Source organism: Bubalus kerabau, chromosome 15 (genome assembly GCF_029407905.1).
Source record: "Bubalus kerabau isolate K-KA32 ecotype Philippines breed swamp buffalo chromosome 15, PCC_UOA_SB_1v2, whole genome shotgun sequence".
Lineage (NCBI taxonomy): Eukaryota > Metazoa > Chordata > Mammalia > Artiodactyla > Bovidae > Bubalus > Bubalus kerabau.
Window position 1 is genome coordinate 16,408,684 of NC_073638.1, and position 15,823 is coordinate 16,424,506.

Consider the following 15,823-nt stretch of genomic DNA (forward strand, 5'->3'; position numbering starts at 1 on the left):
GAACTCTGGTTTACATCCTGTTTTTCTTAATATGCAGAACAATATATTAAGTGCCTATATCGAAACTTCTAATTAAATTTTAGTGTTGAAAAAGAAGCATTTCTTTAGAACATTTTCACTCCTTGAGAGAATACACTGGAATTATTCTAATTTTTAAATTTAAGGAATATTAAAGCTGTGGTTTTGCTTTCCAGAAGTACAGTATTTGGCTAGGAGGGTTTGAAGCATTTTGGGCCTTAAAATTGAAGTTAATATTATTGAAAATGTGCTTGAAGTAAAATATATTGTTGTCAATGTTGATTGCTTTATATATTTTATAGATTTTAGAACAATTAATTCAATTTAAAGTTACTGCTTCAAGTTTTCCCCCCTATATTTCATCTGGCTTGTATGTCTATTTAATTTGTATATCACAGTAAGAAATAGACACAATGAGATGATGACTCAAATGTCAAGGCCCCCTGCAAGTTCCAATAATAGGAAACTGCTCATTAAGAAGATCCAATTATAATTTAAATATGTTAGTGGCTGTTTAAAAATAAACCAGCAATAGACAGCATTTTTATTTAAAACAGGGATAGCAGTCCTCTTGTTCTGTTTACATTTCTGCTTATTCACCTGGGTTTGCTAGAATGAGACATTTAGGAGGCTACAGTTAGTCCAAACAAAATTATAGTCAATAAAGTTATGACATGGAATCTTAACCAGATGAGTAATATTTTTCAGTTATTTTAGTGTCAAAGTTATAGTTTTCGAAAACACGAAAAGAAGAAAATCAGAATTAAAAATTATGACCCTGTTGATAAATTTGGCCTTGATTCATGATTTCTTCTGTAGTTGCTGGCCTTGTTAATAGTTGTCTGGAGTTTCCAGTTTTATATTGGACTTTTGTAAGAAAGTGCTAGTTTTCAACAGTGTAAGATATTTATTCTTTCGTCTACAGTGAAGGCTTTCATTGGAATGTAACTATTTTGGCTATGCACATACTACCAGTTAGCTACCACCCTCTTCCATCAAAAAGAAAAGCAACAAAAAACAAGAGCTAATCATACAGCTGAATGATGGTAAATCATTTTCAGAATGAACTGTATTGCTTTCGCTAAACCATGATCTTTGTCATTTTGTGTTGTCAGTTAGGGTTAACCATATAGCTAGAGGCAGAATACTCCTGTGAGCAATTTGATGAGGTAGTCATCATCTTAGTTTCAGAGAATTTATATCTTTATTCTGCAGTAATAAGGTCTAAGGACATGTGTTGATTACCAGAAGCAAGAATGTCACTGAGAGGCATCTAATAGATTTCCAAAGAGAGGCAAAGGGAAATCTGATTTTCAACCAGGAAGAGCTCAATCTGTTATTAAGATTAAATTAAATTATTTCCTGACAACTTAGGCTGCATATCTTAGAGAGTTATTTGAAAAGATTAAATTATATAATCCATGTAAAATTCTTATATCCTTGGCTTCAGGGTTAAGTGTTGATTAAATGCTCATTATTATTAGTTCTACCACTGTTATGATTATTGTTCCTTTCCTTTTGTAATATTCTTCCTATCCATTCACCTCTCTTCTTGCCTTATGGAAGTAAGTACTGGAGATCAGTAGGTTGAATAATTTTGGAGAAGTACCAGGTCTGCCTAACATCATCATGAAATATGATTTGGGTTTATCTTCTTAGAACAGTCTTATGGACTCTGAGAGAGAGGGAGAGGGTGGGAAGATTTGGGAGAATGGCATTGAAACATGTAAAATATCATGTATGAAATGAGTTGCCAGTCCAGGTTCGATGCACGATACTGGATGCTTGGGGCTGGTGCACTGGGACGACCCAGAGGGATGAAATGGGGAGGGAGAGGGAGGAGGGTTCAGGATGGGGAACACATGTATACCTGTGGCGGATTCATTTTGATATTTGGCAAAACTAATACAATTATGTAAAGTTTTAAAAATAAAATAAAATTAAAAAAAAATAATTACTAGAAGACTATTTGTCACAAATGCTATAGGATTGTTTGTTTGAGTCTGCTTTTTTATTTACAAACTATCATTAAAGTTCCTAGCTTTCTTTTTTTTTCTTTTTAATTTATTATTTTATTGAAGGATAATTGCATCACAGAATTTTGTTGTTTTCTGTCAAACCTCAACATGAATCAGCCATGGGTATACATATATCCCTCCCTTTTGAAACTGCCTCCCATTTTACTCCCCATCCCACCCTTCTAGGTTGATAGAGAACACCTGTTTGAGTTTCCTGAGTCATACAGCAAATTCCAGTTGGCTATTTTACATATGCTAATGTAAGATTCCATGTTACTCTTTCCATACAGCTCACCCTATCCTCCCCTTTCCCTATGTCCATAAGTCTATTATCTATGTCTCTTTCACCATTGCTGCCGTGTTAATAAATTCTTCAGTACCATTTTTTTAGATTCTGTATATATGCGTTCGAATACAATATTTATCTTTCTCTTTCTGACTCACTTCACTTTGTATAATAGGTTCTAGGTTCATCCACCTCATTAGAACTGACTCAAATGCATTCTTTTTTATGGCTGAGTAATATTCCATTGTGTTTATGTACCACAACGTCTTTATCCATTCATCTGTCGATGGCTATCTAGGATGCGTCCATGTTCTAGGTATTGGAAACAGTGCTGCAATGAACAATGGGATACACTTGTCTTCTTCAATTTTGGTTTCCTCAGGGTATTTGCCTAGGAGTGGGATTGCTCTGTCATATGGTGGTTTTATTCCTAGCTTTTTAAAGGAATCTCCATACCATCTTCTGGGCTTCCCTCATAGCTCAGCCAGTAAAAAATATACCTGCAATGCAGGAGACCTGGTTCGATTCCTGGGTCGGGAAGGTCCATGGAGAAGGAGATGGCAACCCACTCCAGTATTCTTGCCTAGAAAATCCCATGGACAGAGGAGCTTGGCAGGCTATAGTCCATGGGGTCACAAGAGTCGGATACGACTTAGAAACTAAAACACTACCACCATACCATCTTCCATAGTGGCTGTATCCATTTAGATTCCCACCAACAGTGTAAGAGTGTTCCCTTTTCTCCACACCCTCACCAGCATTTATTGTTTGTAGACTTTTTGAGATGGCCATTTTGACTGGTGTGAGGTGATATCTCATTGTAGTTTTGATTTGCGTTTCTCTAATAATGAGAGATGTTGAGCATTTTTTCATGACTTTGTTAGCCATCTGTATGTCTTTTTTGGGGAAATGTCTGTTTAGGTCTTCATCTCCTTTTTGATTGGGTTGTTTGTTTTCCTGGTATTGAGTTGTATGAGCTGCTTGTATATTTTGGACATTAATCCTTTGCCAGTTGTTTCAGTTGCTTTATTTTCTCTCATTGTGAGGGTTGTCTTTTCACCTTGCTTATAGTTTCCTTTGCTGTGCAAAAGTTTCTAAGTTTAATCAGGTCCCACTTGTTTACTTTGGTCTTTATTTCCATTACTCAAGGAGGTGGGTCATAGAGGGTGGGTCTTCCTGTGATTTATGTCATCGAGTGTTCTGCCTATCTTTTCCTCTAAGAGTTTTATAGTTTCTGGTCTTACATTTAGGTCTTTAATTCATTTTGAATTTATCTTTGTGTTTGGTGTTAGGAAGTGTTCTAATTTCATTCTTTTGCATATAGTTGTTCAGTTTTCCCAGCGCCATTAATTGAAGAGGTTGTCTTTGCCCCATTGTATATTCTTGCCTCCTTTGTCAAAAATAAGATACCCGTAGGTGCATGGGTTTATTTCTGGACTTTCTATCTCGTTCCATTTGTCTATATTTCTGTTTTTATGCCAGTACCGTACTGTCTTGATGACTGTAGCTTTGTAGTATAACCTGAAGTCAGGAAGGTTGATTCCTCCAGCTCCATTCTTCTTTCTGAAGACTGCTTTGGCTATTCAGGGTTGTTTTTTTTTGTTTGTTTGTTTCCACATGAACTGTGAAATTTTTTGTTCTAGTTCTGTGAAAAATATCATTGGAATTTGATACGGGTCACATTGAATCTGTAGATTGCCTTTGATAGTATAGACATTTTCACAATATTGATTCTTTCTACCCAGGAACATGGAATATCTCTCCATCTGTTTATGTCATCTTTGATTTTTTTCATCAGTGTCTTATAATTTTCTGTGCTTAGTTCTTTTGTCTCCTTATGTAAGTTTATGCCTAGATATTTAATTCTTTTTGTTGCAATGGTGAATGGGATTGATTCTCTAATTTCTCTTTCAGATTTTTCATTGTTAGTATATAGAAAGGCAAGTGATTTCTCTGCCTTGATTTTATATCCTGCAACTTTGTTAAATTTGCTGATTAGCTCTAGTAATTTTCTGATATTATGTTTAGGGATTTCTATGTATAATATCATGTCATCTGCAAACAGTGAGAGCTTTACTTCTTCTTTTCTGATCTGGATTCATTTTATTTCCTTTTCATCTCTGATTGCTGTAGCTAGGACATCCAGAACTATGTTGAATAATAGTGATGAAAGTGGACACCCTGTCTTGTTCCTGATCTTAGGGGGAATGCTTTCAGCTTTTCACCATTGAGAATAATATTTGCTATAGGCTTATCATATATAGTCTTTACTATGTTGTGGAAGGTTCCTTCTATGTCCGTTTTTTGGAAGTTTTAGTCATATATTGGTGCTGAATAACATCAAAGGCTTTTTCTGTATCTATTGAGATTATCATACGGTTTTTCTCTTTAAATTTGTTAATATGGTGTATCACATTGATTGATTTACATATAATGAAGAATCCTTGCCTTCCTGGAATAAACCCAACTTGACCATGGTGTATGAGCTTTTTGACGTGTTGCTGAATTCTGTTTGCTAAAATTTTTTGAGGATTTTTGCGTCTATGTCATCAGTGATATTGGCATGTAGGTTTCTTTTATTGTGTTGTCTATGAATTGGTTTTGGTATCAGGTATCCACCTTGTAGAATGAGTTTGGAAGTGTTCCTTCCTCTGCAATTTTTTGAAAGAGTTTTAGAAGGACAGGCAGCTCTTCTCAAAATATTTGATAGAATTCCCCATAATAGTCTCTTACAATCCTTTGTATTTCTACACTGTCTGTTGTAACCTCTCCTTTTTCATTTATGACTTTGTTGATTTGATTCTTCTCTCTTTTTTTCTTGATGAGTCTGGCTAAAGGTTTGTCCATTTTTTAAAAAATCTTCTCAAGGAATCAGTTTTTAGTCTTATTAATCTCTACTATTGTTTCTTTCATTTCTTTTTCATTTATTTTTGCTCTGATCTTTATGATTTCTTTCCTTCTACTAATTTTGAGGGTTTTTTTGTTCTTCTTTTTCCAGTTGTTTTAGGTGTAAAATTAGGTTGTCATTCAATGTTTTTCTTGTTTCTTGAGGTAGGATTGTATTGCTATAAACTTCCCTCTTAGGACTGCTTTTGCTGCATCCCATAGGACTTGAGTTCTCATATTTTCATTGTCATTTGTTTTTAGAATTTTTTTATTTCCCTTTTGATTCTTTAGTAACCTGTTGGTTATTTACAAATGTGTTGCTTAATCTCCATGTGTTTCCGTTTCTTATAGTTTTTTCCTTGTAATTGATATCTAGTCTCATAGCATTGTGGTTGGAGAAGATGCTTGATCTGATTTCAATTTTCTTAAGTTTACCGAGAATTGATTTGTGATGCAAGATGTTGTCTATCCTGGAGAATGTTCCATGTGCACTTGAGAAGAAGCTGTATTCTTCTGCATTTGGATGGACTGTCCTGAAGATATCAATGAGATCCATCCCATCTAATGTATCATTGAAGACGTGTTTCATTATTAATTTTCTGTTTTGGTGATCTGTCCATAGGTGTGAGTGGGGTGATAAAGTCTCCTACTATTCTTGTGTTACTGTCAATTTCTCCTTTTATGTCTGTTAGTGTTTGACTTTTGTATTGAGGTACTCCTATGTTGGGTACATAGATATTGAAAATTTTTATGACTTCCTCTTGGATTGAACCCTTGATCATGATGTAGTGTCTTTCCTTATCTCTTGACATTTTCTTTATTTTAAGGTCTATTTTGTCTGATATGAGGATTGCTACTCCAGCTTTGTTTTGCTTCCCATTTGCATGGAATACATGTTTCTATCCTCTCACTTTCAGTCTATATGAGTCTTTAGGTCTAAAGTGAGTTTCTTGTAGACAGCATACATATAGTCCTTATGGTATGTAAAATTTATGTAGAGAAATTAGCTGAAAGCCTTATGAGGGTTTCATTTACATCTTTCATATAAATATATATATATATTTATTTTCATATATATATTTCATATGTATCTTTATTTTTATCTTGCTGTCTTTGGAATTCTCTCCTTAACTTTTGCCATTTCAATTATATCTTGGTCCAGTTCTGTTTGGGTTCATCATATTTGGAACTCTGTGATTCCTGTGCCTGTATATTTATTTCCTTCTATAGGTTTGGGAAGTTTTCAGTCATAATTTCTCCAAATACATTTTCAATCCCCTTCCCTCTCTTTTTCCTTTCTGGACACCTGTAGTGTAAATTTTGGAATGCTTAACGTTGTTTTAAAAATCTCTTAATTTCTTTTTCTCTCTGATCTTCAGATTAGGTGATTTCCATCATTCTGTTTTCCATATCATTTCCATGTTCTTTCTTTATCATTTCAGTTCAGTTCAATTCAGTCGTTCAGTTATGCCTGACTCTTTATGACCCAATGGACTGCAGCATGCCAGGCCTCCCTGTCCATCACCAACTCCCGGAGCTTGCTCAAACTCATGTCCATCAAGTTGGTGATGCCATCCAACCATCTCATCCTTTGTCATCCCCTTCTCCTCCTGCCTTCAGTCTTTCCCAGCCTCAGAGACTTTTTTAACGAGTTAGTTCTTCGCATCAGGTGGCCAAAGTTTTGGAGCTTCAGTTTCAGCATTAGTCCTTCCAATGAATATTCACGACTGTTCGCCTTTAGGATGAACTGGTTGGATATCATTGCAGTGCAAGGGACTCTCAAGAGTCTTCAACACCACAATTCCAAGGCATCAATTCTTCAGTGTTCAGCTTTCTTTATGTATCACTTAGTCTGCTATTAATTCCTTGTAGTATGATTTTTATTTCAGCTATTGTATTATTCATTCCTGATTGGGTCTTTTTATATTTTCTAGTTCCTTGTTAAAATGATCAGTGTTTAGATCATTTCTTCTCCCTAATACAGTTAACATTTTTATTATCAATATTTTGGATTCTTATCTGGTGAATTGTTTGTTTCAGTATTTTTTTTTTTTCAATGGTTTACTCTGGCCCTTTCAATTAAGAGGGCTTCCCTGGTGGTGCAGAGGGTAAAGCATCTGCATAATGTGGAGGACCTGGGTTCGATCCCTGGGTCGGGAAGATCCCCTGGAGAAGGAACTGGCAACCCACTCCAGTACTCTTGCCTTGAATATCTCATGGACAGAGAAGCCTGGTAGGCTACAGTCCATGGGGTCGCAAGGAGTTGGACACGACTGAATGACCTCACTTCACTTTCAATTAAGATTAGTTCCTCTGCCTTTTAACTTTAGTTAACTTTCTCTACTTCTATGAATTTAGTTGAGACAGTTACCTATTGCAGTTTTGAAGGTATTTTCTTCAGTTCAGTTCAGTTGCTCAGTCGTGTCCGACTCTTTGCAACCCCATGAATTGCAGCATGCCAGGCTTCCCTGTCCATCACCAACTCCCGGAGTTCACTCAGACACACGTCCATCAAGTCAGTGATGCCATCCAGCCATCTCATCCTCTGTCGTCCCCTTCTCCTTCTGCCCCCAATCCCTCCCAGCATCAGAGTCTTTTCCAATGAGTCACCTCTTCGCATGAGGTGGCCAAAGTACTGGAGTTTCAGCTTTAGCATCATTCCTTCCAAAGAACACCCAGGACTGATCTCCTTTAGAATGGACTGTTTTTTTCTTATATGGAAACATATCTATGCAAAGTGTGTATGCTCAGCACCTTTGATGGGAGGACTGAACTTGACATGGACAACAATCACATCTTTCCTAGATGTGTGCTGGTGTCTATCACCTTGATATTAATGACTGGTGGGAGTCCAGATAGAGTGGCTAGAGACAGCACTGTGTATGAAGTGGGACTTCCTCTCTGCTCAGTGGCCATCACTGCTCTGTCAGAGGTAGAAGTTTTGTCTCAAGTTCCAGGAGCAGAAGCCTTGAGGGTTGGCCTTGTTGTGGCTCTGTTGCTGCTGCTGCTGCTAAGTCGCTTCAGTCGTGTCCGACTCTGTGCGACCCCATAGAGGGCAGCCCACCAGGCTCCCCCGTCCCTGGGATTCTCCAGGCGAGAACACTGGAGTGCGTTGCCATTTCCTTCTCCAATGGATGAAAGTGAAAAGTAAAAGTGAAGTCGCTCAGTCGTGTCCAACTCTTAGTGACTCCATGGACTGCAGCCCACCCGGCTACTCCGTCCATGGGATTTTCCAGGCAAGAGTACTGGAGTGGGGTGCCATTGCCTTCTCCCTGTGGCTCTGTTAGGTACATATTTCCCCTCTCTCTGCCCAGAGACTTTGCATCAGAGGAGTTGCATAGTGCCCAGAGGTCTGATGCATTGCATATGTAGGTGTCTACAGCCTCTGGTGCAAGTCCCCTTTGTTACTCACAGAAAATCATTACCCTCTGCTTCCACCATCCCCACTCTGCTGTGAAGCTTCTTTCCGGGGCGGTGGGGTCCTAGGTGGATTCTTGGTGTGTGTTGGGTTAACTGTGGTCTAGTGCTCACCATCAGATATCTGGGTTGCTTCTGAGGTACTGCTTGAGTAAGCACCAACTTCCTTCTTTGGACTGGGTTGCCTCCATGTCCCATGGTCAGATCTTTTCTTTGGTCCTTCTCACCCTAGATTCAGTGCCATGCTGTGACATAGAATAAGCAAAAATAGGGTGTTCACTTTGCTCATTTGGGTGCATGTTGAGAGTTAGTTGCATGATCCCCAGCAGAGCAGACCTATCTCTGACCTGCCTCAAGGATTAGCTAGCATGTGTGCACACTTCAGGAACAGAGTCCAGTGTTTTCCCTAACTTTCTCTTTGTTGCAGTGGACCTGCACCTAGACTAGGGGATGTGTCTTCTCCACATGGGTCCAGGACTGGGATGCCCAGCCTGTGACTTCACATGCTTACTCTCCAGGGTTTTCACCTGAGTGTCAGCTCATGTAATTGCCCTTTTTATGCAAGTCCCCTCCCTGGACACAAATCCAAACTCAATTGCTTCTCTTCCCTTCCTGCTCAATTGCATATTTATTTTCCTTACACTCTTGTTTGAACAGAAGTCCTTCTGCTAGTCTAGAGTTAGTTTTCACTGAGAATTTGTCAACATACATATTTATTTTTGATGTGTTTGTTGGGGAGAGATGAATGCCACATCCACTTACTCTGTCGCCTTGATATCACTACTTCCAAATTGAAATTCTGATGCAGATATTACTGAGACTTACCTTGGTATTTTTTCTTGATTCTTTTTAATGCCAGTAATGTTAAAATTACTATATAGATGTTATTTTACTATATAGTTACTTATTCTGTATGTTATATTACTGTATAGTTACTTATTCTGTATATTTAAAGGACAAGGTAGGTGATTGCATGGTGAATTATATATTCCTTATAGTAATCCTCATGCTTAATATATGCATTTTGCTGTGTTTTTATTTTTGTTGGCAAGAAAGTCTACATCTTTTAACTTACAAAAGAAAGTGCCCTTACTTTCAGATATTATTTAGTTCTAGTGTAGGTTCTCATGAGTGGGAAATTAGCCCCTTTAGTTAAAAATTGTTCAGAATTTTTAATTGTTAATTTTGCTTTTTACAGTATTATTTTATTTATCTGGTAGATTTCAGATTCAGTAAATTAAAATTTGAACAGCTGTTTTGAGTGTGTTGTCTACTTCCTGATTTTTAATGGTGCTCTCTATTCACACTAACATTTTTTATAAGTATATGGTATAATTATTTTTAGTAAATGTATTTAATTGTGTGACTATGATAAAGACTCCATTTTACTTTATCACACCAAAAATCCTGTGACCATTTGCAGTCAATCCCTGCTCTAACTCCCAACTCCAGGCAACTACTGGTCTACTTTCATCTCTAGAGATGCCTTTTCTACACATTTCTTATAAATGTTATCATAAAATATAGTCTTTGTTTTTGGTCTGGCATGATGTTTTTGAAGTTTATTCATGTTGTACCATGTATAAGCAATTTTCCCCTTTTTAGTATTGAACACTATTCTATTGCATGGATATACCACAGTTTGTTTAAGAGTTGATGGACACTGGATTGTTTTCTCATTTTGGCTATTATTAATAATGTTGCAATGAACATTTGAATAGAAGAGTTTTGTTGCATATATTTCTATTCTCTTAGGCCAATTCCTAAGAGAGGAATTGCTATGTGATAAGGTAAGTATATGTTTTAGTTTTTAAATAAATTGCCACACTGTTTACCCAAGAGGCCATGCCATTTCATATTTCACCAGTAATGTATGCAGGTTTGAGTTTCTTTATATTCTCACTGGATCTTTATATTATCACTCTTTTTGATCATAATCATCCTAGCGAGTTCTGAGTAATAGGGGGTTTAATGTACATTTCCCTGATGACTAATGATGTTAAGCATCTTTTCTTGTGCTTATTAGCTAGTGGTATATTTTTTTGTTGTTAAATGTATAATCAATATTTTTTCTATATTCAATTGTGTTTTTTATCTCCCTATTATTGAATTATAGTTTCTTAAAAATAATATATATTCTGGGTATTATATTGACTTCAAACAGTGCTGTCCTTGAAATACAAAAGCTTAAATTTTGACAGTAACATTATTTCCTTTTATGGATCATGCTTTTGGTATGATACCTAATAAAACTTTTGTATAACTCAGGATCAAAGATATCTTAGCTTTTATATTTTGATTTTAGATCCATTTTGAGGTATATTTTGTGTATGTCATAAGTGCCGAAATTTTTATTGTTTTTTTTTTTTACACATAGACATCAAATTGTTTCACCAGTTTTTGAGAAAATTATCATTTCATCAATGAATTGCCTCTGTAATGTTGTCAAAATTAGTTGACTAAAATATTTCTAAGTTTCTTATTTTCTATTTTAAAATATCTGATCTTATGCTAATAGTACAATGTTTTGATTACTGTATCAAAATAAGTTTTGTAATTGGATATTTTAAGTCTTCTAAATTTATTCCTTTTTGGAATTGTTTTGGCTATTCTAGATCCCTTGTGTTTCCACATAATTTTATGATCTGCCTTTAGATTCATAAAGTACTTTTGGAATTTTGATAGGGATTGTACTGAATTTAGAGATCAATTTGGAAAGTATGGTTATCTTAACAATGTTTCCTTCCATTCCATGAGAATATTTCTCAATTCATTTAGATCTTTCACTTTGTCAAGAAATGTTTTATAGTTTTCAGTGTACAGCTCTTGTGCTTTTTTGTTTATTTTTATTCTTCATTTTATCATGAATGGGATGTTTTGAAATTTTATTTTTCTTAGAATAAGGGAACATATATATTGATCTTGAATCTTATGACCTTCCTAAACTCAGAACAGTTTGATATTGAATTGGAGGGGTTGATTCATTAGGACGTTTTACATACAGGGTCATATAATCCAAGAATTCAAATAGTTTCTTTATTCCTTTTTGATCTATTTTTCAATCTTTTTCTTCCCTCCTCCATTCTTTACTTCTTCTTGTGATGTCCATGGACTAAAAAAATTAGTTGAGAAGTATTTACTTTTAAAACTCTCTTTCTAAAATACATTGGATTAATACCATTTCTTCTTTTCAAATTTGATATGCAGTTAATGTTGTATAATTTGTCTTCTTCTTCCCCTTTGCTTTGGACCTCTATTTTTTAATCTAAAGTGTGTCACCTCTTTTTGACTCCTATAGTTGACTTTCACTTTTTTAAACAGTCTGATAATATCTGCCTTTTGATTGGATTGTAGCATATTCACATTTAATGTAATTGTTGATTTGGTTGGATTTTATCTAACATATTGCTATTTGTTTTTTCTATGTCTCATATCTTCTTGTTCCTATATTCCTTCTTTTTTTTAATTTATTTTTTATTTTTTTAATTTAATTTAATTTTAAAATTTTACATAATTGTATTAGTTTTGCCAAATGTAGTAAACATTTTTAGAATGCCATTTTAGTTTCTTACTGTTTTTTAAATTTTATTATTGCTCTACAGATTACAGTATATAATATCTCATGTGTTCATGCATGCTAAATCACTTCAGTTGTGTCCAACTCTGTGCAACCCTGTGGAATATAGCCTGCCAGGCCCCTCTGTCCATGGGACTCTCCAGGCAGGAATACTGGAGTGGGTTGCCATGCCTTCCTCCAGGTCATCTTCTCAACACAGGAATCGAACCCTGGTCTCTTATGTCTCCTGCATTGGCTGGTGGGTTCTTTACCACTGGTGCCACCTGGAAAGCCCATATAATATCACATAGGTATCTGTGGATGTGTGCTCGGTTGTGTCTGACTCTTTGTGACCCCATGGACTGTAGTCCACTGGGCTCCTCTGTTCGTGGGATTCTCCAGGCAAGAATACTGGAGTGGGTTGCCATTTCTTCCTCTAGGGGATCTTCTTGACCCAAGGATCAAACCCACATCTCCTGTGTCTCCTGTATTGGCAAGTGAATTCCTTATTCACTGAGCCATTGGGGAAGCCCATATAATATTACAATATCCTTCAAATTTCTGCTGACCTAGCACTCGTGGACTATAACATTTTTAATCTTATATTGTTCCTTTCTGCCCCTCCCTCCACTTTGTCCACTTTGTAGTATTATTCTGCATGTTATAAATACAATTACTTATAATAATTGGTATGACTGTTATATATAATATAATAATTATATATATAATGATCATAATTATATATTACGTATATCAGTTCAGTCGCTCAGTCGTGTCTGACTCTTTGCGACCCGATGAACCACAGCACGCCAGGCCTCCCTGTCCATCACCAGCTGCCGGTGTCCACCCAAACCCATGTCCAGTGAGTCGGTGATTCCATCCAACCATCTCATCCTCTGTTGTCCCCTTCTCCTTCCCTCGATCTTTCCCACAGGGTCTTTTCAAATGAGTCAGCTCTTTGCATCAGGTGGCCAAAGTATTGGAGTTTCAGCTTCAGCATCAGTCCTTCCAATGAACATGCAGGACTGATTTCCTTTAGGATGGATTGGTTGGATCCCTTGCAGTGTATATACCTTAATTTATTTTTAATTGGAGGATAAGCTTTACAATGTTGTGCTGGTTTCTGCCATACATCAGCTTTAATCCACGATGCGATATACATCTCCCTGCTTTGAACCTCCCTCCTACCTCCCACATAATCCACCACTTCTAGGTTGTCACAGAGCACCAGATCTGAGATCCATGGATCATACAGGCATCTCAGTTTCCCATTGGCTATCTTTTTATATATGGCAATGTACATATTTCAATGCTGTTCTCTCAGTTTGTCTCACCCTCTCCCTCCCTCACTGTGTCCACAAGTCTTTTCTCTACATGTGTCTCCATTTCAGCTCTGCAAATAGTTATCAGTACCATCTTTCTAGATTCCATATAGATGCATTAATATATGATATCTGTTTTTCTGTTTCAGACTTACTTCACTCTGTGTGATAGACTCTAGGTTCATCCACCTCATTAGAAATGACTCAGATGTATTCCTTTCTATGGCTGAGTAACTTTCCATTGTACATATGTATCGCAGCATCTAAATCCACGTATCTGTCAGCGAACATCTAGGTTGCATCCATCTCCGAGCTATTGTAAATGGTGCTGCAATTGACATTTGTGTACATGTGTCTTTTTCAATCATCATTTCCTCAGGGTATATGCCCAGTAGTGGAGTTGTTGAATCATATGGTATTTTTAGTTCTTGTTTTCTAAGGAAATACTGTACTTCATAGTGGTTGTATCAATTTTCATTCCTACCAACAATGCAAGAGGGTTCCATTTTTCTCCACACCCTCTCCAGCATTTATTGTTCTGTAGATTTTTTTGATGGTGGGCATTCTGACTGGTGTAAGGTCATACTTCATTTAATTTTTATTTTAATTTCCCTAATAATTAGGGATATTGAGCATCTTTTCATGTGCTTTTGCCCATCTCTGTGTCTTTTTTGGAGAATTATCTGTTTGGGTCTTTTGCCCTGTTTTCATTGGGCTGTTAGTTTTCCAATTTGAGCCATATGGCCTGCATATATATTCTGCAGATCAATCCTTTGTCAATTTTATTTGCAATTATTTACTCCCATCCTGAGGGTTATCTTTTAATCTTTTTATTGTTTCCTTTGTTGTGAAAAAGCTTTAAGTTTGATTTGGTCCTATATGTTTATTTTTATTTCCATTACCCAAGCAGATGTCAAGGAGAAGGCAATGGCACCCCACTCCAGTACTCTTGCCTGGAAAATCCCATGGACGGAGGAGCCTGGTAGGCTGCAGTCCATGGGGTCGCTGACGGTCGGACACAACTGAGCAACTTCACTTTCACTTTTCACTTTCCTGCATTGGAGAAGGAAATGGCAACCCACTCCAGTGTTCTTGCCTGCAGAATCCCAGGGACGGGGGAGCCTGGTGGGCTGCCATCTGTGGGGTCACACAGAGTCGGACATGACTGAAGTGACTTAGCAGCAGCAGCAGATGTCAAAGAGGATCATGTATATCAAAGAGTATACTGCCTATGTTTTCCTTTAAGATCTTTATACTTTGTGACCTTTCACTTAAGTCTTTAATCAGTTTTGAATTAATTTTCATGTATGGTGTTAGGAAGTGTTCTAGTTTCATTTTTTTACATGTAGTTGTCCTATTTATCCAGCAATATTAATTAAGAGGCTATCTTTCCACCATTTCATATTTTTGACTGCTTTGTCAAGATAAGGTGCCCATAGGTGCATGAGTTTATTTCTGGGCTTTGTATCTTGTTCCATTGGTCTATATTTCTGTTTTTGTGCCAGTACCATACTGTTTGATGAATACAGCTTTGTAGTATATTCTGAAATCAGGAAGGTTGATCCTCCCAGCTCCATTTTTCTTTCTCAAGATAGTTTTGGCTATTAGGGGTTTTGTGTTTTGTGTTTCCATACAAATTGTGAATTTTTTTGTTCAAATTCTCTGAACAGTACCACTGGCAATTTGATTCAGATTTTGTTGATTCTATGGATTGCTTTGGGTAGTGTAGTCATTTTCACAGTATTGATTCTTCAAATCTAAAAACATCTTTTATCTCTCTATCTGTTTGTATTGTCTTTGATTTCTTTCGTAAATGTCTTATAGTTTTCTTAATACAGGGCTTCTGTCTCTTTAGATAGGTTTATTCCTAGGTATTATATTCCTTTTGTTGCAGTGCAGAATGGAATTGTTTCCTTCTCGTTTTCAATTTTCATTGTTAGTGTATAAGAATGTAAATAATTTTTTGTATTAATTTTATATCATGAGACATTACTATATTAATTGATTTACTATAGTAATTTTCTGGTGGATTCTTTAGGTTTTCTATGTATAGTATCATGTCATCTATAAACAGGGAGAGTTTTACTTCTTTTCCAATCTGGATTCTTTTATTTATTTTTCTTCTCTGATTGCTGTGACTAGGACATTCAAAACTATTTTGAATAATAATGGCGAGAGTGGACACCCTCGTCTTGTTCCTTCAGTTTTTCACCATTGAGAATATGTTTGCTATGAGTTTGTTGGATATGGCCTTTATTATTTTGAGGTATATTCCTTCTGTGCCTACCTTCTGGAGAGTTTTTGTCATAAATGAGTGTTG

The 15,823-nt window shown here is 36.4% G+C and overlaps 1 protein-coding gene across 1 annotated transcript in view; it reads left to right on the top strand.

Moving 5' to 3' along the window:
• The window catches only part of GUCY1A2 (guanylate cyclase 1 soluble subunit alpha 2), a 469,674-nt gene that overhangs the window by 159,617 nt on the left and 294,234 nt on the right, over window positions 1-15,823 (top strand). The gene's annotated exons all lie outside the window — the stretch shown is intronic.